Here is a 25,822-nt window from a genome sequence, read left to right as displayed (position 1 = left end):
CACTTTCAGAATGTGCTGGTCCCACAGGAACTAGTTATTGTCAGTGACTCTATTGTCAGGGAGACGGGGGAATATAGTATGCAAAAAGGATAGGTGGAACAGGACCAGGGTATGTCTGCTAGAGGCAAAGGTTGATGATGCCGTAGAGCAGATATCATCTTTTAAGAACAAAAAAGGTGATATTGTTGTACACGTTGGCAATAATGACATTCAGAGTAAGAGGTTCTGCAGATTTACTTAACAAGTGCAGGTCAATGATGAAAAAAAGTTGCGAGTTAGGGTCCAATTTGAAAGTGTCTACAATTCTGCCCAGACACGATAGGAGGGAATATATGATGAGAGCCTTGTCAATCAATTCGGCATTGGAGAGACTGTGCAAGGCTCATGGAGTAGAATTTTTTTCGGTGTGGTCTGTGCTTGCTAACAGGAGAGACTGCTTCTACAGGGATTGAATACACTTAAATAGAAAGGGTGCAAGAATATTTGCTAAAGCTATTGAGGCAGTGTTAGGTGGGTCGAAAAACTGCTAGTATGGGGGGATTCACAGAATAAAAGATTAATGGTAGCCGCAGGCAGAAGAGAAAGTAATTCTTGCACTGCTTCTATTGTAATGAGCAGCAGCCTAGAGAGCAAGTTGCTAGGGATTTCAAGAGCAGCTGGAATCATCATGGAACAAGTAAATACATGGGCTGTGTTAGGGTAACTAAGAAAGAACAAGTGCATGTATACTTGCATATACACTAATACTAGAAATATAGTAAATAAAATTGATGAATTTGAAGTGCTGATCAAGGCATCAAAGGCAGATATTGTTGGGATATCAGAGACATGGTGTCATACAGATAAAGGCAGTGCAGAATTGTAATTTGGGGAGTACAATGTGTACAGAAAGGACAGACAGGGTAGGAATTGAGGAGGGGTTATGCTGTTAGTTAAGAAACAAAATCTAAGGAAGTGCAACCAATTGACAAGGGTGGACAGTGCAATCTCGAGTCTGTTTAGTATGACAAACACTGGGAAGGGGAAAATGAGAGTAGGAGTATGTTATAGGCCTAATCATGCTGATGAGTAAAATGAACAGTTGTACAGAGTAGTAGAATGGGCCAGTAATTCAGAATGTCTTGTAATGAGGGATTTTAACTTTCCAGATATTGACTGGAACTTGTGGGTTGGTCATTCGCACACTAGCAAGGCTTTTGTGGATTTATTAGATGACTGTTTTCTACAGTCAACATGTTCAAGAGGCAAGCAGAGGGAGTAATTCCCATTCTGATTATCAGCAGTGATTATTCATGCATTAAGAATTTGCAGATAAAGGAACCACTAAGTAACAGTGATCACAGTGTCGAATTTACTTAAAGATGTAACTACAATCAAGGGCAAAGAGAAGAGTTTACTACAGAAGAAGGTGACTACAGAGGTCTCAGACAGTTTTTAATTCAATAGAATGGGATCAATTGATGATGTTAGCAACAGTGAATTCTAAATGGGAAGCCTTCAGGGACTTAATCTTGGAGGCTACTAGGCTTTTCATACCAGAAATACTGTTCAAGATTCAGGACTAAATTGATGTCGGATGAATTAATGAGGCTCGTGGCAGAGAAGAAAATGCCTGAGATGCATATAAATTATCAGGTGACATAGAAGCCTATGACAGATATAAGCTAGTCTGAAATCAAGTCACAAAGGAGATTAGGCAGGCGATGGCAGATGAGAAATCTTTGGCAAAGGACGCAAAGAGTTCTTTATTTATGTAAAGTCTAGAAGGAAGGGGATGAATCAGATTGGTCCACTTAACATAGATGGTTCGACTATTGATGATCTTGCTCAAGTAGCTGATAAACTGAATGAGTATTTTGCACCTACATTCATACATGAGGAGCTATTCAAGGAGGGGAACACCAAAAGTTTATCAAACTCAAACAGGGAACTAAGTGATTTTGTGGTAACTGAGAGCAAAGTGGAGGAGAAATCGTTCATGTTAAACATAAAAAAAGGAACCTGGGGCAGATCAAATCTATCCAGTTATAATGATGGAGGCAGCAAGGGAAGTAAGCAAACCTTTAGCCAAAATTATGAGAGCATCCTTGGAGTCAGGGGAGGTCCCCATGGACTGGAGATGTGTAAATGTATCCCCAATTTACAAAGGGGGTTTCAAAGGGTGACACAAATAATTACAGACCTGTTAACTTATGTTGTGGGGAAAATAATGGTGTCACTGGTTAAAGAAGTGATACAGGATCACCTAGACAAGACAGCAGCAATAGTTCAGACAGAGCATGGATTTGTTAAGGAGAAGTCTTGTCTGACCAATCTCATTGGATACTGCGATGTGGTCAGTGCCAGATTTAGCACTTGAGAGGCCCCAGACCCAATTGAATTTTGAGGCCCCCCCCTCTAAATATTTTCGGTACCACTTCAGTGTGCATTCTACGTGCACGTTTTTACTATAGCACGTGCTCTGAATTTGGTGTTGCGGTTTTAATCATTTTGGTTGCGCAATTCTTTCATACATATTTTATTAATTGGGAATTAAAAAATTAATTCCCAATTATCACTTGCTATAAATGGCACGCCTCGTCAAACAATTCAGTTTTGATAAATACATAAAATATTACAGATACTTACTTGATAACAAAACAAAAATACTCGTACACTTAAACACCAAACTAGTAATTTGTAACAGATTCATCGGCGAAATGTTAGTTCCGAAAGCTATTAAAAAAGAAGATGCTCCGTTACATGAGCCAGCGAGCGCAGTAGTGATTTCAGAGGCTTTAAAAGACTACTGCACTTGCTTATTGGTTCCTAATTAGTTGCGAATAATTTTGAACTACCTCCGCGAACAAATCTGATATCGTTTCTTGAGCAATATCGTCACAGGGTTCTTCACTTGTGGATTTACTTCCACTAAGATTTAAGCATTAATGATAATTCTACTTCAGATTCACTTAGTTTGCATAGGTAATTCATATTTTACTAAAGAGTTTACTAACTTCTCATCTTAAATTATAGTTTTATTCAGTAACGGTAATAAAGATGAGTGTAAAAAATTTAAACGAAACAATTTTTTTTTTTTTTTTTTTTGAAACCTGAGAAGAGGCCCCAGCCACGCACCTGTGCAGAAATCCGCCACTGTGGTCACAAAGGAACTGTATGCTAAAAATAATTTTGATATCATATACTTGAATTTCAGGAAAGCTTTTGATACTGTTGCACATGGAAGACTGCTGTACAAATTGGAGCAGCATGGCATTAAGGGCAATTATTGCAATGGATAAAGAGAAGGTCAAGTGGGAGATGGCAGAGAGTTATAATAAATGGAAACTGCTCTATGTGGACTAATGTTATTACCGAAGTCTCCCAGGGTTCGGTGCTGGGCCCATTGTTGTTTTGTGTATTTATCAATGATATCGATAAAGTTATATCAGGCTTAATGGCCAAGTTTGCAGGTGATACAAAGGTTGGCAGGGAACTGGAACTGTTAATGACACTAAACACAGAATGTGACTGCAACACGATGTAGAAAATTTAGGCAGATGGGCTGAGAAGTGACAACTGAAGTTTAACATTGACCAATGCAAAGTACTGCATATGGGCAGCGATATCCATAGAGAAACATATAAACTCTGTGGTACTATAACTCAGGGAATTGGAAAGTGAAAAAGACCTGGGGATAAGTGTGCAGTCAAATATGAAGTTTGCTGAGCGGTGCAGACAGGCTAGTCATGGAGCCTTGTCAATGATATATAGAAATTTTGCTAGGGGAGACAAGGTGGTGATTATCCCTTTGTATAAGGCAATGGTCAGGCCACACCTTTACTGTATATAGGTCTGGAGGCCTCATTTTAGGAAGGATGTAGAATTGGTAGAATGAGTACAGAGAAGGGCAACAAGAGAGGAACAAATGGGTGTGTTTATGAAGAAACGCTTAAGATCTGCAAGTTGCAGCATCTGGAGACTAGGCACCTGCAAGGTGACCCAATTGAGGTGTATAAGGCCTTGAATGGTTTGAGCAGTCTCAATGCTGAGGGGATACATCCGCTTGCCCAGATTAAGAACCTGAGGGGGAATAGATCCAAATTGAGGAATGACAGTTGTAGAATAGATGTGCAGAAGTCTGCCTTGAGCTAACAGGTAGTTGACTGCTGGAACAGACCTTCCTCTGTTGATGTGGAAATTGATAGCTTAAATAAATTTAAGGCTGAACTACACAAACATCTGGGGTGCCCAGATGAGTGAAATGGGAAAAGTTTTTTTTTTTTTTTTTTTGGTTGATGCTGTGTAAGCTTGCTTTCTTGCATCATATGCCTGAACTAATGCTAAGTCTGATGCATTTCATGAGTTGTTGATTATAGAGTATTACAAAACATGGTGTATTAGTTATTTACTTTTCACTTATATTAATCACTGAAAATGAAAAAATTCATTTAATTTAAGAAATAAAAATCTAATACACTGCATGCATTAACTAGTTTGGTAATACATGTAGCCCTCAGTTTATAAAACTTTTGCGACAATTTACAATAAAGACAGTTTTGAAACAAGAAGGCCAAAAATATATCAAAACAATTTTCAGAAAATGCACAAATATTAATACTACATATGATACAAAGAAACAGCACAGCCAATCAGAGATGAGAGCTATCCCTCATCTAAGTCAATGGAGGATGAGGTGGCCGGAGATAAGAGGTCAAGACCACTCAGTTTGCTTGTTGGCGTACTATTATTGGGCCACTATTCTACAGAGTCAATATGTGAGTTTTAATTAAAAATTGTTGATTAAATTAATAAAATGAGAGACCATGTCTAGTGAGAAAAGTGCAGTAATGCTAAGTGAATGTGAAAATGTTACTAAAAAGTCAAAGAGATCTATCATGTTACATCTCGGCAGTGCAGTAAAGCCAAGAGAATGTCAAAATGTCATATAGATCTATCATGTTGGAAAAAAAGACAGAAGTAATTCATAGAATGAAAGATGATCAGACACAACTTGATATGTGTGTAGAAGTATGAAATTGCCTCCATCAACTGTAAGTACCATAATGAAAAATACAGATAAAATAAAACAGTCAATACAATATGCTATAACAATAAGTGCAAAACAAGTGAGTTATAACAGAGGTAAACTTTTAGAAAATATGGAGAAATTATTGTCATTTTGGGCAGATAACTTAAATAAAAAAAAATCTTCCGTTGACTCAAGCTATTATTACTGATAACACCTTGAGGTTGTCACAGACATTCTCTCACATATGCCAGACAAGCTGTACTTGCTACCTGGGAGGCTAAAACGCTGATGGAACTCATATTCGGGTGACACACTCAAGTCAAATGGACCCAATTTTGGCGAAGTCAGGACAGTCTCTGACAGCCAAATCCTCTGCTTGCACCTTCATGATGGTGGAACTGTTAGTAATCCTGGGTATAACCTCCATGCACAAGTACATGGTGGGTGACCACCCAGGTGTGAACCAACGTAAGCAGAGGTAGAGCACCCACACCACAAGGAGGAACGCAGACCCCTCTATGTTACCAGGCAGTACTAGGTGGTAGATGACTCTCATCAACCGGTGCAATACCACCACTTTGCTTATTGGAGGCTTGAAGTGGTGGAACCCATGTTTAGTCTCTAGAGCTAAGTTCAGGTCAACCCTTCCCGATCTCTTCCATCATGCAGTATGATTGATGACTTTTGAGGTTAGGATGAACATCATGGCGAGATCCAATATTCCTTGCATTTCGAGGGTACAGCTCTAAAATGGTGTTCGCAGGCTGGCTGCTAGTTAGTACACTGGACCAAACCTATTGGTAACTCTCTAGGAGGCTTCCGGATCAGCTAGTGTATAATCTTGGAGGGAGTCTACTCTGCCAGATAGTGACTGGAGGGAGTCCAAGTAGTGTGTACGGAGGGAGCATTGTCGAGGCCATGTTATGTCAAGGATCTGGGTATATTCTTACCATGTGTGCCCCACATCCAAAAATTTCATACAGCATGTCCCAACCACTTTTTCTTACTATTGAATACACCATGAATTGTCAAACTAATAGAGCAAGCTTATCTGCAAAAAGATCTAAACCTCCCAAGCACTTCCTAATTCATTTCACAAATATACGTGGTCTCAATTCTAATCTCAACAATGTCCATTTCCACTTGTCTGCCAAACCCCATGTACTTTTTCTGACAGAATCTCAGTTATCGGTTGATTCAACTACTTCTCATCTCAGATGCACAAATTATTTGCTGTATGATCCCTTTCGCCTCAAAGGTGGTACTTGTGCATATGTCTGTTCTGATAATCCCTGTGGAAGACTTGGCGATTTGCAATCTCCTCTCTTTGATCTTCTCTGGCTTAAAATCTCTCTACCTCATCGTGTCAAATTCATCTGTTGTCTCTACCGTTCTCCCAACTCCACTAATCACTGGGAGCTCTTTGACGTCCTCTCTTTGCAAATTGACTCTCTCCAGTCCAACTTTCCTAACAGTGAGGCAATTTTCCTTGGTGATTTTAATGTTCACAACTCCAGCTAGCTTCCGTTTTCTAGTCACACCGACCCAGCTCGTCGAGATGCTGAGGCGTTTGCAATTACTAATGACCTTGCACAGATTGTGTTCATTTCCTCCAAGATGTTCATTTACCAGACAATCCTATTTCTGCCTACAATAAAGCCAATCATACAGTCAACATGTTTGATCTGTTTCTCACAAACAACCCTTCTACGTACATGGTTGAGGTGAGAGGTCCTTTATGCACTTCAGATCACAACTTGGTGATTGTCTCTTCTCCAATGGAGCCTTTATCTCATGGCTATTCCCAACCTCATGTTGTTTGGCATTACAAGAATGCAAAATGGGATGACCTGCGAGATTTCTTTTCTTCTTTTCCTTGGTTGGACTACTGTTTCAAAACTTCTGATGTGAACGTTTGCTCAGATCGTGTCAGTGAAATTATTCTTGTGGAATGGAATCCTTTATCCCACACTCCACTTTAAAATCTCGTCCTTTATCTAAACCTTGGTTTTCCAATAAATGTGCTAAGGCTGTTCAAGAGAAGAATGTTGCATATCGTAATTGGCTTGTTTCTAATTCTTCAGTTTCATTTTCTGCCTACACCAAAGCTCGCAATAATTGTAAAGCAGTTATTAATCAGTCCAAACTAATGTTTGAACAGGCTAAGAGTAGAAAACTTGCTTCTTGCCCTAATGGTAGCTGAGCATCATGGACTCTTGCCAAAGCTATTGGCCACAACTTTTGCCCATCTCTGCTCCCACCTCTGTCCAAACCAGATGGCTGTGTTGTCACTTCAGCCAAGGATAAAGCTGACCTGCTAGCATCCCATTTTTCTTCCAACTCATGTATTAATGATCTTGGTAAAACACCTCCCATCATTCCCAACACGCTCCATTCAATGCCTCCTGTGGTCTTCCGTCAAAGGGATGTCAGAAGGATTTTGATGAACCTTGATGCTAAGAAAGCTCCAGGTCCCAATGGTATTTCTCCACTTGTTCTCAAAACCTGTGCTCCTGAACTTACTCCTGTTCTATGTCGCCTTTTTTTCATTTTTTTATTCCAAAGGTGTTTTTCTTTCTGCTTGGAAATTTGCTGATATCCAGCCAGTTCCCAAAAAAGGTGACAAATCCCAACCATCCAATTATCGTCCCATTGCAATTACTTCTACCCTTTCTAAAGTAATGAAGAAATCAATTAAACTCTTAAAAAACATAGAATCCTTCCATCTGATCAATGATTGTCAGTATGAATTCCCTCAGTGTCGATCCACTGGTGATATTCTGGCTTATGTTACCCATTTATGAACTAATTCAATGGAAAGGTTCGGTGAAACTCAAGTAGTTGCTCGACATCTCAAAGGCTTTTGATCGTGTCTGGCATAAAGGTCTTCTAAACAAGCTTCCATCTTGTGGTTTGCCAACTGTTTTTTTGTAATTGGTTATCCAGTTTTCTCTCTGATCGCTCACTGAGGGTGATGGTAGATGGCTCTCTGTCTTCTAACTTCTCCACTAATGCCAGTGTCCCCCAAGGTTCAGTTCTTTTCCCTCTTGTATATTAATGACCTTCTTCCATTGACTGGATATCCTATCCATAGTTTTGCCGATGATAGCACATTGCATTCCACTTTCCATTTTGAGAAACCTTATCCTGCTCAATCAGCTACAACTTCTCAAAAATCTGCTACCAATTCCTTAAATTTAAGTTTAACATTATTATTTAAGTAAACTGAAGCCATTATTTAAATATAAATCGACAGTAGTAGTGGGTTGATATGCTAAATAAGCAGCATCTGTGCCGCCATCTTTTCTATTCTTTTCTTTTATATAAGCTGGTTAAGCTTACATTATGTCAGTGGTGTGGCTCTGCTCTAGAGTGCTGCCTGTTCTATAAATTATTTCTCACTGCATAAGGACCACCGCCGTGTAAATCCTCTGCATTTGTGGATCAATCCGATGAGGAACGAGTGGTTTGGTTCTTCGATCTTTTCACCTTTGTGACGATTTGTATAGCGATTGAAATGCAGCGATTCCATGACCATTACTGGCCTCATAGTCCTCTGTTGATATAGGGCATAATGGTCGGTCTATTTTGATATTTTGTTTTTCTCTTAGTAGTTCTTTTAACCCCCTTTTTTGGTGATATTTCACGTTTTTTGGAACTGGTACCTTCGAGGGGGGTACCGCTAAATTATATTATAATTGGTATTATTTTAAATTTTACAACGGTTTTATTAATTGGGTTTAAAGTGCTAAATTATATAGGGGACTATCGGCTACTGTCTTGTCTTATTTTGCCACACTACTGGCTTATGTTTTAATTTATTTTGATTTATTTTGAATTATCGGATATATCTGGGCTTCATGTGGAGGATGTGCATTTTGCTGCCTCTAATGATAGCTTAATACAGTCCATTCCGGTCACACATCGGGACTAGTGCATTTTGGCCTGATTAAGCAGCTGCCCCAATTATCCGAAGTTTCACGTAAATAGTTAAAAATACATTAGTTAAAAATAGTTAAAAAGTACAAACAGAACAAAAGACAGAACAAAAGACGCGAAACTGATTTCGCGTCTTTTGTTCTGTTTGGCTAGTAATGGTAAATCCCTGAATATATACAGTATATACTGTTTTTCCTTACTTTTGGCTTTACTTTTTTCATTGTCTTAGTGTTTCACTTACTTCTGTAAGGTCACCCATGATCTGTATGCAACACCTCTATTAGCACATTAATGTTAAATCAAATTTAGTATAATTATATTCAAAATTTTTAAATTTGTAAATTACCAAGTGTCTTTTCACACGTGTAACTTTGCATACAGAGCATGTCGGAAACAGAAGTAAGAACACTGCTGTCTTTTTTTTTGTAGATGACCCCTGTTGAAGACACAAAAATTATGAAAGACACAGCAATGTTATTTCCACCTTGATCGTTCTTTCAATATCTTTCAAGTTTTTTAAAAATCTTAATTTTTCAAAATTTATTTGGTATTGTTTCAATCGGTGCAAATCTTATCGTTTTATTTTCCTGTTCATTTCACCCCCCATTATTTCACAACATATATCGCTCCCAGGGTATACTGTATATTCATTAGTTTTAATTTTTACATAAAGCTCGTTAACATGTCCTACTTACAATATTTTATATATACATGTACACATTATGACTGTAGGGTATGTTTTGCTATAGCAGTGTCCCTGATCCATAAGTTATGTTATTGTAATTCAGACTTATCTAATTTTAAACTTAATTTTCCTCCCATATCATATAGCTTCTCTATATCATTATTCTTGACTATGTGTGTGTGTAAAATATTAAAAAATGTTATATGATAATTATTCTAATAATATAATTGTAAACAAAATTACAATTCATAATACAAATTATATATACTTTTATAATGATTTTATTCTTTATATAGGGTACTAAATAAACATCAATTAATGGAAGAAAGAGGAAATTAACAGTCAATACACTGCATGCTTTCTTCAAAAAACGGAAGATCCTCAACAAGGCACTCCTTCAGAGAAGTAAAATCACTGCATTATGCCACTGTCAAAAAAGATCAATGCAATTTCAAACTTTTGGTCTGGGCTTTGAACATGTTTAAGTAAATGTACAAACTTAATTTTTTTATTTAATTCAACTTGGTTATTTGATACTGTATTACACTTAATTGATTTACATTCATAAAAACGCTATTTTTACATTCATGGTGTTCATTTCAGAGCTTTAAATATATTATATCACTTATGTCAATTTTGAGAGGGACTTGGAACATAGCTCATTGACTTACATTACATAATTAGATTCATTTTACACTGATATTTTTTACGACAGTTCCTTCAGGAATGTAACCCCATCGTAAACCGAGGGCTACATGTAACTCAGTTTTGTTTCAGACATCATTTCTGTGTTGCTATTTTTAATGTTCTTCCACTCCATTTATTTGTTAAAAAGGCCTTGCTTCAAATAATTTTTTTTATCTATCTTAACTTTAATTATCAATCAATTAAAAAATTGAAACTTTTCTAAATTAATAGGGAAATACAGTTTATATGAATATACATAAACTATTTCTGAATTATAATCATATATAGTTAGCCCATGATATCCACAAGCTTCAATCATTATGATACCCATGCACTTAATTGGTCATTGCTCGTATCTACCATTCACTAAGACCATTATTCTCTTATCTGTTGTCAGACAAGAGACTTGTTTTATGCATCATCTATATAACCTATGTTCGCTGCAATGCCAGCCTGTCTGGAACATGTCTGGTGAGTGGTTCTCAACCCAGCAGTCTACCTTTGTCTTTATTTTTGCAGCATACAGAGCATACAACTGCCTGCAAAGTCAAATGAGTAAGCCAAGAGGCAAGAGCAATTGTCACTTTACAAATAAAACTGAAAACTATTGCTAACTGTCGAGGAGGCAAATAAGCAGTCTATATTGGATGTGAACACAGAATGCCATTACAGAGGCATTCCATGATCACATCCAAAGAGGGACAATTCATCTGGTGAGAACAGCAGAGGGTTATCCATATGATACAAAGCCATGGGTTACAGAATGGGGGAAACTAGTGGTATCTGTTTGAGTTGTTAAAAGTCACAGAGAAAGAAAAAAAAAAAAAAAAAAAGAGTTGCAAAATGAGTCAATGAGAACAACTCATCGACTCTTCGTTTTTGTTTATCATTGAGTCAATGATAAACAAAAATGTGATTGTTACAGCATAGCATAACATGTATCTTGAACTTAATAGCATAAGGTATAATGTAAAACTAGATAGCATAATACGTATCATTGCATTCAGGAATCTATTAGCTTAGTGTAGTATTGTCAATTAATCAATTAAATTTATTAATCTTATTAATTTGCGCTGTTGATCAATTAAATCTTATTTCAATGCAAATCATGCCCCAGCCTAGAGAAGCAAAGAATGGGTACAAAGTAGAGGGAGTGCTGTGGCTTGGGGAGAACTGAAGGGAGCAACACAGCAACACATCAGTCTAAAAAAATGTGCAACTTGTGAAATGTTTGCAGACCTTTCTGAAACAACAACATGATTTAGCCAAAAAGAATGTCTTTTTGTGTGCTAGGTGCAGAGAGTGACAAGAAATTATGCACCAACTCAGCATTCTGATCGGCATCTATGAGAGGTTGAAGAGTAGGGTACATGCCCTTGAAGGAATTAAAATGGGTCCCATCAAGCTCTCAGCTACCAAACTCAACATCAGTGCTCACTCTTGTGGATCAGGCAACATAGCAGCAACCTTCAAGGCAGAATGCACTGATCCCATAGAAGCTAGTTATTGTCAGTGACCCTGTCAGGGAAATGGTAAATATATTGTGCAAAAAGGATAGGTGGAATAGGACCAGGGTATGTCTGACAGAGCAAAAGTTGATAACATTGCAGATATCATCTTTTAAGGGCACAAAAGGTGTTATAGTTGTACATTGGCACTAATGACATAAGAGTAGATCTGCAGACATACTTAACAAGTACAAGTTTTCAATGTTGAAAAAGTTCGTGAGTTAGGGTTAAATTTGGAAGTGTCTGCAATTATGTCCAGACATGATAGGAGGGAGTATAAGATGAGTCTTGTCAATCAATTCAGCCCTAGAATGATTGAGCAAGGCTCATGGGTTAGAATTTTTCAGCATGGTCTGTGCTTGTTAACAGGGGAGAGTGCTTCTACAGGGATGGGATACACTAAAATAAAAAAGGGTGAAAGAATATATGCTGATGCTATTGAGACAGTGGTAGGTGGGTCAGAAACCTGCTATAAGAAAACAAAAACCCTTCCTAGCTTGGGGTAGGAATTCACAGACTAAAAGATTAAGAGTAGCCACAGGCAGAGGTGAAAGTAATTCCTGCACTGCTTCTATTGGAATGAGCAGCAGCCTGGAAAGCAAGGTGCTGGTGATTTCATGTACTGCTGGGAGTGGTTATCATGGAACAAGTAAATACACATGCTGTGTTAGAGTAACTATGGGTAAGAACAGGTGCATGTACACCAATGCTAGGAGTATAGTAAATAAATTTGATGAAATTGAAGTGCTGGTCAAGACATCAAAGGCAGATATTGTAGGGTTATGCTGTTAAGAAACACAAAATCTATGGCAGTGCATCCAGCTGACATGGATGGACAGAACAATACTGAGTCAATTAGTTAGCATTAGCATTAGTAGAGGCATTTGATGCAAGAAAGCAAGCTTATGCAGCATCAGCCAAAAAAAAAAAAATAAAATAAAATAAAATAAATAAATAAATAAAAAATAACCACTTCCACTTCACCCCTCTGTTTGTTCGAAATACCTGTCCAGCTCAGCCTTAAACTTATTTAGGCTATCAACTTCCACGACAAGGGATGGGAGTCTGTTCCACCAACCAACCAACCACCCGCTGGCTAAAGGCAAACCTCCGCACGTCCATCCCACATCTGTCCTTCCTCAATTTGAATTTATGCCCTCTAAGGTGATTATTCTGAGCAAGAAGAAGAATCCCATCAGCATTGAGCATGCTCAAACCATTCAATGCTTTATACACCTCTATCAGATCACCTCGCTGGTGCCTAGTCTCCAGACACTGTAATTTGCAAAACTTAAGCCTTTCTTCATAAGAGCACCCCTTTGTTCCATTCACTAATCTTGTTGCCCTTTTCTGTACTTGTTCCAGCACTCTACATACTTCTTGAAATGAGGCCTCCAGGCCTGTATACAGTACTCTTGTAACATAAGCACTGGGAAAACAAAAATGAAAGGAGTATGTCATAGGCCAAATGACTCTGATGGGTACAACAAACTGCAAGAGAAATAGAGTGAGCCAGTAAATCAGAATGTCTCATAATGGGGGATTTTAACTATCCAGATATTGACTGGAACTTGTGCGTTGGCACTTGCACACTAACTTTTGTGAATTTACTGAATGGGTTAGAATGGGTTTTCTACAGCAGCATGCTCGAGAGGGACAAACACAGAGAGTAATACCTGTTAATTATCAGGTGTTTATCAGCAGTGGTTATTCATGCATTAAGGATCTGCAGAAAAAGGAACCACTAGGTAGCAGTGATAACAGTGTACAGATGTGGGATTTACTTAAAAGAAGAACCACCATCTGGGATAAAGGGAAGGGTTTTGGTTTTCTTATAGGTCACTACATTGGTTTCAGACAGTTTTTAAATTCTATTCAGTGGGACCAACTGATGATGTTACCAACAACAAGTTCTAAATGCATTTAAGGAATTAATCTTGGAAGCAACTAGGTTTTTCATACCAACTAAGAAATACTGTTCAAGGTCTAAATGGACATCAGATAAACTAATGAGACTTGTAAAAGAGAAGAAAAATGCATGGGATGCATATAAATTATCAGGTGACACAGAAGCCTATGACAGATATAAGCTAGTCTGTAAACAAGTCACAAAGATTTAGCAAGTGAAGAAAGATTAAAAGAAATCGTTAGCAAAGGATGAAAAGAAAAACAAGCCTTCTTTATTTATGTAAACTCTAGAAGCAAGGGGATGATTTAGATTGGTCCACTTGATATCGATGGTTACACTGTTGATGATTCTACTCAGGTAGCTGGGAAACAATGAGTATTTTGAATCTACATTCACATGAGGAATTCTGTAGGGAAGTGGAGGTCAGAAGTTAATCAAACTCTAATAGGGAGCTAAATGATTTTGTAATAACTGAGAGCAAAGTGGAGGAGAAATTGTTGAAGTTAAACATAAAAAAAGCATCAGGATGGATGGGATCTATCCAGTTATATCAAAGGAAGCAGCAAAAGAAGTAAGCAAACCTTAGCTATAATTTTGAGGGCATCCTTAAATTCAGTGGAGGTCCCCATGGACTGGAGATGTACAAATGTATCCCACAATTCAGAAAAGGGATCAAAGGGTGATACAAGAAATTACAGACCTGTTAGTTTTAACTTCTGCTCCAGGGAAAATAACAGTCAATGGTTAAAGTAGCATTGCAAGGTCATCTAGACAAGACTGCAGTTATAGTTCAGACACAGCAAGGGTTTGTTAAGGGGGAGTCTTGTCTGACCAATTTGATTGGATACTACGATGTGTTCACAAAGGATGCAAAGAATAATTCGATATCATATACTTGGGGGTCAGGAAAGCTTTTGATACTGTTGCATGGAAGACTGCTATACAAATTGGAGCAGTATAGCATTAAGGCAATTTGCTGCCATGGGCAAAGGGGTGGTTGAGTGGGGGAAGACAGAGTGGTAATCAATGGACACTACTCTTTGTGGACTAATTAGCCGAGTGGTCAGGAGTGGGAGTGCAGTAGCACACGCTCTGAGTAGACCGGGGTTCAAACCCCCGACTGCTAAATACGGTCGATCTGCCAACCCGCAATGGACCAGCGTGGCAGATTATGGTCCATTTCCCTCAGCATGAATTGTTGAGGAGGCTTCCATCCTGCAGTGGGTTGATAATGGCTGCACTTTAGCTTTTCTATTATTAGTGAAGTCCTCCGGGGTTCGGTGTAGGGCCCATTGTTGTTTTTCACATTTATCAATGATATTGATAAAGGTATATAGGGCTTAATGTCCAAATTTTCAGACAGGTGGCAGCGTTGTTAATGACAGTAAGCTAGTACAAGATCTAGAAAAGTTGGGCAGATGGGCTAAGAGGGACAAATGGAATTAAAATTGACAAATGCAAAGTACTGCATATGGGTAGCAGCAACCACAGGATAACATACAAACTGTGCAGTACTACACTCAGGTTAGTGGAGAATGAAAAATACCTGGGGGTCTTTTTCATTCTCCATAGGACAATAACGAAGAAGGCTACTTATACACCAAGAAAAGATCAAACAGTACATGAATACATTGGGAATGTTCTCAGAGGAATGCATTTTCTTGCAAAGATTGTGCTCATACAGATTTGGAGGTGAAGCAACTACTTTCTGTGACTGAACACAGCCACGACCCAGATCCTAACAAGATTAAAGCAGCCAAAGTAAAGAAAGCCATAAACACAGCTGCTTTGACCAACAGGGTCAGACCTGCACATATTGTTGCAGACGCCACATGTCAAAAACCACGTGAAGTCTGTTGTGCCATTGGTCAACTTGACTCTGAAATGTAATGTTCAATGTCTACAGGAAGGAACAGTGCCAAAGGACCCAACATCCCTACGAAAACTGCAGCATATCAGTGGTAAATGGAAAACTACAGGATCTGCAGAATTTCTTCATTTATGACAATGGAACAGAGTCAACAGAGAGAATTCTAGTGTTTGCAAACAACCAGGCACTTGAACATTTAGGCCGCAGTACTATGTGATTTTTGGATCGATGGGACTTTTTGCAACAGCTCCAAGACTGTTCCAACAATAATACATCAGCCTTTTTTTTTTTTATGCGAACCCCAAACACGAGAGGCATTAGAACCTAGAGTACTTAGTACCGTGCTTGCGTTGGAGGCTGAGAAGATGAAAGAAGATATTTGTTGACCTGATGGAATACTTCCTCCAGTACACAAGAACGATTCCTCTCCTGTTTCCACTACAGTTATGGAATGTCCAGCAAGAACCACTGATGAGGAGGAGCACACCAACAACCTATGAGATAGTTGGACTTTTGCTTTCCATGGACTTATGGAGCATGACCACCCAACCATCTGGAAGGCCACTTAAAGTATTAAAAAGGATCAGCCTCTTGTATCAACAGCCCTAATTAAGGATTCTCATGGAGAGCCTCCAAGGAAACGTGCCATAAAGGAGTATCAACAGCATTTAAAGAACCTATGCCTGGACTAAGAGAATGAGACAAAGGCCTTGGAGAAATTTGTGAATGAGTAGTAGTAGTAGTGGCATGTGATGCAAGAAAGCAAGTGAATGAGCTTATGCAGCATCAGCCAAAAAAAAAATTAGAAAACAATTCCCTCTTAAGTTTGTCCAATTCCTCCTTAAATTAATTTACCCTATCAACTTCCACAACGACAGACAGAAGTTTGTTCCAGCAATTAACCACCCGTTGGCTAAAGGCAAATTTCCGCACATCTATTCTATATCTGTCCTTCCTCATTTTCAATTTAAGTCCCCTTAAGATCGTAATCTGAACAAGTGGAAGAATCCCATCAGAATTCAGAGTGCTCAACTCATTCAAGGCCTTATATACCTGAATCAGATCAACTCGCAGGTGCCTAGTCTCCAGCTGCTGCAATTTGCAGAACTTAAGCTTCTCCTGGTAAGAGGATCCCTTTATTCCCCTCACCAGTCTAGTTGACCTTCTCTGTACGCGTTAAAGCAAATCTACATCCTTCCTAAAATGAGGCCTCCAGATCTGCACGTAGTACTCAAGGAGTGGACTGAGCATTGCCTTATACAGAGGGACAATCACCACCTTTTCCTTGTTAGCAAAATTCCTGTATATCATTGACAACACCCTATGACCTGCCCTGGCAGCCTGTCTGCATTACTCAGAAAACTTCATATCTGACTGCACAATTACGCCCAGGTCTTTTTCATTTTCTACCACCTGTAGTACCATACAGTTGGTACGTTTCTCCTACCTGCATACGGGTTACTTCTACCCGTATGCAGTACTTTCCATTTTTCGATGTTAAACTTCAGTTGCCACTTCTCAGCCCATCTGCCCAAATTTTCTAGATCCTGTTGCAGTAACACACTGCCATTACTGTTATTAACAACCCTGCCAACCGTTGTATCATCTGCAAACTTCGATACTAAGCCTGATATACCTTCATCAATATCATGGATAAATATACAAAACAGCACTGAACCCTGTGGGACACCACTAATAACATTAGTCCACGAAGAGCAGCAACCATTGATTATCACCCTCTGTCTCCTCCCACTCAACCATCATTTTATCCATTGTAGCAACTGGTGGAAGTAAAATGAACTTTATCTTAATAAAATGAAAGTAAAATGAACCTTAATGCTTAATGGGATTTTCAATATTGTGCTATATTTGTTTGATTTTTCATAGATACGGTATGACGTTCCTTTTATGATTGAATTTTGTTCTCCAGTAAAACAATGAACAAAAAATTTATAATGCAAGTGATAATGTATCGTACATTAAAATACTTATGTCTTAATTATTGCAGTTTTATGATATAATAAATGTAATATTTTGCATTTCAGAGAAGTGTTCATAAACTACAAATAATAAGAAATAAAATTATAATTTAAAATTTTCTATTTCTCCCAGGGGGTTTTGTCCTACTTAGCATTAGTAGAGGCATATGATGCAAGAAAGCAAGCTTATGCAGCATCTCCCAAAAAAAAAAAAAAAAAAAAAACACACTTCCAGTTCACCCCTCCGTTCATTCAAAATATCTGTCCAGCTGAGCCTTAAATTTATTTAGGCTATCAACTTCCACAACAAGGGATGGAAGTCTGTTCCACCAACCAACTACCTGCTGGCTAAAGGCAAATTTTCGCACATCTATCCTACATCCGTCTTTCCTCAATCTGAATTTATGCCATCTCAGGTGATTATTCTGAGCAAGAGGAAGAATCCCATCTGTAGTGAGCATGCTCAAACCATTCAAGGCTTTATACACCTCTATCAGATCACCTCGCCGGTGGCTAGTCTCCAGACACTGTAATTTATAGAACTTAAGCCTTTCTTCGTAAGAGCAACCCTTTGTTCCATTCACTAATCTTGTTGCCATTCTCTGTACTAATTCCAACAGCTCTACATCCTTCTTGAAATGAGGCCTCCAGACCTGTATACAGTACTCAAGATGTGGCCTGACCATTGCCTTATACAAGGGAATAATCACTTCCTTATCCCTGCTAGAAAAATTCCTGTATATCATTTACAAGACACCATGAGCTACTCTTGCAGCTCGTCTGCACTGCATAGAGAACTTCATATCTGCCTGCACAATTACCCCCAGGTCCTTTTCATTCTCTACCACTGTCAGTGTAGTACATCAGAGTTGATACGTTGCCTTGGGGGGTTGCTGTTTCCCATATATAGTACTTTACATTTGTCAATGTTAAACTTCATTTGCCACCTCTCAGCCCATCTGCTCAACCTTTCCAGATCCTGTTGCAGCAGCATAGCATCAGTAGTGTCATCAACAACCCTGCCAACCTTTGTATTGTCTGCAAACTTTGGACATTAAGCTTGATATAGCATCATCAATATTATTTATAAATAGAGAAAACAATAATGGACCCAACACTGAACCCTGAGGAACTCCATTAATAACATTAGTCCACGATGAGCAGTGTCCACTGATTACCACTCTCTGTTCCACCCCTCAACCACCCTTTATACACAGCAGCAATTTGCCTGCAATGCCACTGCTCCAATTTGTGCAGCAGTCTTCCATGTGCAACAGTATCAAAAGCCTTTCTAAGATCCAAGTATATAATATCAAAGTTATTCCCTGCATCCAGTTGTTTTGTGACTGCATCATAGTATCCAATCAAATTGGTCAGGCAAGACTTTCCCTTAACAAAACCATAATGTGTCCGAGCAATAACTGAAGTCTTGTCTAGATGATCCTGCAGTGCTTCTTTAACCAGTACCTCCATTAATTTTTCTGGAACAGAAGATAAACTCACAGGTCTATAATTACTTGTGTCTGCCTTTGATCCTCCTTTGTGAATTGGGGTCATATCTGCACATCTCCAGTCTATGGGTACCTGCCCTGAGTCCAAGGAAGCTCTCATAATTATTGCTAAGGGTTTGTTTACTTCCTTTGCTGCCTCCTTTAATATAACTGGATAGATCCCATCCACCCCAGGTGCCTTTCTTGTGTTTATCTTGAACTATTTCTCTCCCACATTACTCTCAGTTATTACCAAGATTATCTAGCTTACTGCCAGAGTTGAATACACCTCTGGCATTCCCATCGCTGAATAACTCCTCATGTGTGAATGTTGATGCAAAATATTCATTTAGTTTGTTTGCTACCTGAGCAGGTTCATCAACAGTTGAACCATCGATATTAAGTGGACCAATCTGATTCATCCCCTTCCTTCTAGAGTTTACATAAGTAAAGAACTCTTTGCTGTTTTTCTTTGCATCCTTTGCCAAAGATTTCTCGTAATCTGCCTTCTCCTGCCTAACCTCCTTTGTAACTTGGTTACAGTCCAACTTATATCTATCATAGGCTTCTGTGTCACATATTAATTTATATGTATCCCATGCATTTTTCTTCTCTGCCATATGTCTCATTAGTTCATCTGACATCCATTTAGGCCTAAACCTTGAACAATATTTCTTAGTTGGTATGTAAAGCTTAGAGCTTCCAAGATAAGTTCTTTGAATGCTTCCCATTTTGAATTTGCTGTTGGTAACATCATCAGTTGGTCTCACTGCATATAATTTAAATATTGTCTCAGACCGTCGTAGTCGCCTTTACAAAAGCAAAAACCCTTCCCTTTACCCCTGATGGTAGTTACCTCTTTGAGTAAATCCCACTTCAGCACACTATGATCACTGCCACCCAGTGGTTCCTTTATCTGCAGATTCTTAATGCATGAAGAATCACCACTGATAATCAAATCAAGAGTATTACTCCCTCTAGTTGCCTCCTGAACATGCTGATGTAGAAAACAATCATCCAATAAATCTACAAAAGCCTTGCTAGTGTGTGAGTGACCAGCCCACATATTCCAGTCAACATCTGGGAAATTAAAATCCGGCATTATAAGACTCTCTGATTTACTGGCCCACTATTTCCCTGTACCGTGTCTTATTATACTCATCAGAGTCATAAAGCATTGATCTCCCAATGCTTATGTCACACCACACTGACTCGACACTGCACACTGTCCAGAGATGGCGACTGGCTTCACTTCCTTGAATTTTATGTGTTTCTTAACTAATAGGCAGAGTAAAGGCAACAAGATTATATACTAATGGTTCCGGAAGCCTCCTAAAAAACCCCCTCAGTTGGGTTTTTGTAGGAATCCACTCTAAAATGGTGTTTGCAGGCTGACCGCTGGGTATCGAACATATTGGAAACTCTTGGAGGCTTTCGGAACCATTAGTACAGGCAGGCCTCGATTAATTCATCCGGCAAGCACATCGCGCAAAACGGAAACCCGTTAATCGAATATCATAACCAATAGGAAAAATTATAATTGGTCCTTGACCTTCTGGAATGTCCATAAAGAATTTTAAAAATACCTTTTAAATAACTTTTTAACTATATATAATGTAAAAAATAATGAAAATGTGTATTGCATAAAACAGCGGTTCTTAAACTGTGCGCCGCGGAATAATTCAAATTTTCGAGGGAAACACGGCGATACTCGACATCTGTTGGACACCGTGCGAACTACTAGCTCGAGGTAGTTCACAGTTTCGGCATTTCTTATTAAGTTGTTTGGACCTAACTACAAAACGAAACTGTTAAGTATTTCTTTTGGTCTGGGTGCGCCTTGAAAAAAAATTACTGGATAAAGATTTAGTACTCGGTGCACCTTTCAAAATGGCGGCAGTGGTTAAAATCGGCAACTCGTTTTCCTATTTTAAAACAGCTGGAATAGGGGGAATAAACACCCCAAGACCGCCGTTTTAAAATCGGCAACTCGTTTTCCTATTTTAAAACAGCTGGAGGAGGGGAAATAAACACCCCAAGACCATTGCCTCGTCGGCGAGCATAGAGTGTGCACCGAGTACTAAATCTTAGCCAATTACGGTAAAGATTTAGGTAAAGATTGAGGTAAAGATTTAGGTAAAGATTGAGACATTAAAGGCGCCGTGAACAGAGAAACTTTGGGAACCTCTGACTTTTACACAATGAAGAAATTACTGTTGCAAAAATATCTGAACAGTTGTTGACTTTCTCTTTTCATCAATCAATTTTCGATAGCCGACAACAATCTTCTCTGCGCCCTGGCGAAATAAATATCGCAGAGAACATCAAACCTTTCGTTTGAGGTTCTATGCGATACGAAAGATTTCATCTAATTCTTTTACCGTTATATAGTTCGCGGTAATATTTTCATCTGGCTCGAAAAGTCGTCACAACTGCAAGCTGGTACACGAAATAATTTCCAAACGCCTGGAATCAATAAATTATATAAATTGGCATACATATACTTCGGTGAAGTGTTTTTAGTTTTAATTTATTATTATAAAACAGTGTAAAACTCCAGGAAACAGTTTTTACCGACATACGAAAGTACTGAAATTTGCCATTCGCGATAGCTGCTAAAGAAGAAAATTGCACGCAATCCGTGAGATTGGTTGTTGGAGAATTTATGTCGTTTTTAAAAACGAAATGTTATAAACGATGTTAACTTATTTGGGCACTACTAAAACAGCCTGGAACCAGAAAATCTAACCCAAAAGTATTCAGAGAATAAAAGCACAGTTGCTACTACTCACCTTGTCACTAATATAGGAGCCGTAAAACAGTGCACTACGAAAATTTTCACTACTTGTTACACGTCTAAATATTATTCTCATACAAAATTAAATTAATCACAAAGAGTTAGCACTTATATTAACAACAACAAACTTAATCACCATTATCACAATGGCGCAAAAGAACGGAATGCTCAACACAAACTAAAAGGATGCACGCAACGCCACTACAAGTACAAAATCGGAACTACTGAAAAATTTCATGGAAACTCAGCACATTTGCACGCGTTACAGAATTTCTATTTCCTTCTTTTATTATTATTATTGTTGTTGCGCTTATATTATTTTTATTATTAGCCATAAGGTGCAAGGAAGCACCAGCCAAAAAAAATTCCCGAGTTATCATGAGGGAGAGGAATCATCAAGAAAAAGAAGAATGATGATATCCACCTTAGGACCCTGGGTGTGCCAAGGCCACGCTAAAGAAATGTGAGCTCCCCCCCCCCCCTAATTGAAGGATTCCACTCCGTGACGGGTACTGGTGTTACTGTTGTTCGAGGAACTCTTTGACTATTCACCTCTGAAGGTGAATCACCTTCACTTTCAGAGGTGAAGGTGATTCTTGCACAACTTCTATTAGAATAAGTAGCGACCTGGAGCAAGGGGTGCTGGTGGTTTCAGGGACTGATGGCAGTCATCGTGAAACAGGTGGGTATATGGGATTGTTAGGGTAACTAAGAATAAGAATAGGTGCATGTATACCAATGCTAGAAGTATAGTAAATAAATTTGACAAATTGAAGTGCTGGTCAAGACGTCAAAGACGGATATTGTTGGGATAGCAGAGACGTGATATCAGACAGATATAAGGAATGAAGAACTGGAATTTTGGGAATACAATGTGTACAGAAAGGTTAGACAGGATAGGAAGGGAGGAGGTGCTATGCTGTTAATTAAGAAAAACATAAAATCAAAAGAAGCGCATCCAGTTGATATAGATGAACCGTGCATTGTTGAGTCAGTTTGGTGTGACATAAGCACTGCGAAAGTAAAAATAAGAGTAAGAGTGTGTTATAGGCCTAATGACTCGAATGAGTACAATGAACAATTGCACAGAGAAATAGGGCCAGCTAGTAAATCAGAATGTCTTATAATAGGGGATTTTAACTTCCCAGATATTGACTGGAATTTGTGGGTTGGTCACTCACACACTAGTAACACATTTTTGGATTTATTGGATGATTGTTTTCTGCAGCAGCATGTTCCAGAGGCAACCAGAGAGCGTAATACTCTTGATCTGGTTATCAGCAGTGATCATTCGTGTTTTAAGAATTTGCAGATAAAGGAACCACTAGGTGGCAGTGATCACAGTGTACTGATGTGGAATTTACTTAAAGATATAATTACCATCAGGGGTAAAAGGAATGGGTTTTTGCTGCCGTAAAGGTGATCTAAGACAGTTTTTAAATTCTGTACAGTGGGATCAACTGACGATGTTACCAACAGTAAATTCTAAGTGGGAAACATTCAAGGAATTAATCGTGGATGCTACTAAAAGTTTCATACCTATTAAGAAATATTGTTCAAGGTTTGGACCTAAATGGTTATCAAATGAACTAATGAGACTCGTCACAGAGAACAAAAATGCATGGGATGCATATAAATTATCAAGCGACTCAGAATCCTATGGCAGATATAAGCTAGTCTTTAATCAGGTCACAAAGCAGGTTAGACAGTCGAAGGCAGATTACGAGAAATCTTTGGCAAAAGATGCAAAGAAAAACGGCAAAGATTTCTTTACTTATATGAACTCTAAAAGGAAGGGGATGAATCTGATTGGTCCATTTGAATATCGATGGTTCGACTGTTGATGATCCTGCTCAAATAGCAAACAAAATGAATGAGTATTTTGCATCTACATTCACACATGAGGAGTTATTAAGGTTCGAAAATGGCAGAAGGTTATCAAATTGTAGCAGGGTGCTTAATGATTTTGTAATAACTGAGAGCAAAGTGTAGGAGAAATTGTTGAAATTAAACATAAGAAAGGCACCTAGGCTGGATGGGATCTATCCAATTATATTAAAGAAGGCGGCAAACAACTAAGCAAACATTTAGCCATAATTATGACAGCATCCGTGGACTCTGGGGAGCTCCCCACGGACTGGAGATGTGCAAATGTATCCCCAATTCACAAAGAAGGATCAAAGGGTGACACGAGTAATTACAGACCAGTTAGTTTTACTTCAGTTCCGGGTAAAATAATGGAGTCACGGGTTAAAGATGGATTGCAGGATCATCTAGACAAGACTGCAGCAATAATTAAGACCAAGCATGGGTTTGTTAAGGGAAAGTCTATGTCTGACAAATTTGATAGGATATTATGATATAGTTACGAAGGAACTGGATGCAAAAAATAATTTTGATATCATACATTTGGATTTCAGGAAAGCTTTTGACAATGTTGCGCATGGCAGACTATTGTACAAATTGGAGCAGAATGGTATTAAGGGTAAGTTGCTACAATGGATAAAAGGATGGTTTAATGGGAGAAGACAGGGCTGCTAATTAATGAGGGCTGGACTAATATTATTAGTGGAGTCCCACCAGGTTCGGTGTTGGGTCCTCTGTTGTTGTACCTTCATCAATATCATTTATCAATGATATTGATGAAGGTATATCAGGCTTAATGTCGAAGTTTGCAGATGATACAAAGGTTGGCAGGGTTGTTAATGAGAGAAATGGCAGTGTGCTACTGCAACAGGATCTAGATAATTTGGGCAGATGGACCAAGAAGTGGCAACTGAAGTTTAACCTTGACAAATGCAAAGTACTGCATATGGGTAGAAGTAACCCCAGAGAAACATACCAAATGTGTGGTACTACACTTAAGGTAGTAGAAAATGAAAAAGGCCTGGGAGTAATTGTGCAGTCAGATATGAAGTTTACTGAGAATGCGGACGGGCTGCCAGGGCAGGTCATGGGGTTTCGTCAATGATATATAGGAACTTGGCTAGCAGGGAAAAGGAGATGATTGTCTCTCTGTATAAATCAATGGTCAGGCCACGCCTTGAGTACTGCGTACAGGTCTAGAGGCCACATTTAAGGAAGGATGTAGATTTGCTTGACCGTGTACAGAGAATGGCAACAAGATTGGTGAGGGGCTTATCTTGCCAAGGGAGAGAGGCTTAAGTTCTGCAAATTGCAGTGGCTGGAGACTAGGCACTTGCGCGGTGATCTGATTGAGGTCACCTCACAGGTGTATAAGGCCTTGAATGGGTTCAGCACGCTGAATTCTGATGCGATCCTTCCACTTGTTCAGATTACGAACCTAAGGGGACATAAATTCAAATAAAGAAAACACAGATGTGCGGAAATTTTTCTTTAGCCAGAGGGTGGTTAATTGCTGGAACCAACTTCTATCTGTCTTTGTGGAAGTTGATAGGTTAAATAAATTTAAGGGGGAACTGGACAGGCATTTGGAGAAAATGGTGGCATTTTTTTTTTTTGGCGGATGCTGCATAAGCTCATACACTTGCTTTCTTGCATCATATGCCACTGCTACTACTACTACTACTACTACTATTCTACAGGTGTTCAAGATTGCAACTTTCTAGAATTACTTGTAGGTGTGTTCTCAGGGAGACCCTTTGATCATAGTCTACTATGTAGGGTCTTTGGCACCATACCGGTGATCACTGTGTCAATCACCGGTATGCTGGTTGAAAATCCTGATCATCGTGTCAATCACCATATCGGTGATTGACACGATGATCAGGATTGTCGTTGCTTCTTGCATATGCCACATCTCCTTGACAATATGTCTCAGGTTCGTGTACTTCCTAATTTTTTCTTATGGGTTTTCTGGACATTGCTAGTGTAGGGCACCGCTGTCAATCACGTAGATAGCCTTTTCCATCTTGTCCACAAGGGTTATATCCGGTTTGTTGTGCGCGATGGTTTTATCCATTATT

The 25,822-nt window shown here is 38.8% G+C and overlaps 1 protein-coding gene across 1 annotated transcript in view; it reads right to left on the bottom strand.

Moving 5' to 3' along the window:
• Positions 1–22,023, bottom strand: part of LOC150077352 (ATP-dependent RNA helicase A-like) — a 338,077-nt gene extending 316,054 nt beyond the window's left edge. The window contains 1 exon segment of the mRNA XM_090386433.1: positions 21,871–22,023. The gene's annotated coding sequence lies outside the window, so the exon portion shown is untranslated.
• Between the last annotated feature and the right edge of the window lie 3,799 nt (positions 22,024–25,822).

Source organism: Mastigoproctus giganteus, chromosome 12 (genome assembly GCF_048544385.1).
Source record: "Mastigoproctus giganteus isolate SK-2022 chromosome 12, ASM4854438v1, whole genome shotgun sequence".
Taxonomy (NCBI): domain Eukaryota; kingdom Metazoa; phylum Arthropoda; class Arachnida; order Uropygi; family Thelyphonidae; genus Mastigoproctus; species Mastigoproctus giganteus.
The sequence above is the reverse complement of the archived record's forward strand: the minus strand, read 5'-3'. Positions and strand labels throughout refer to the sequence as shown.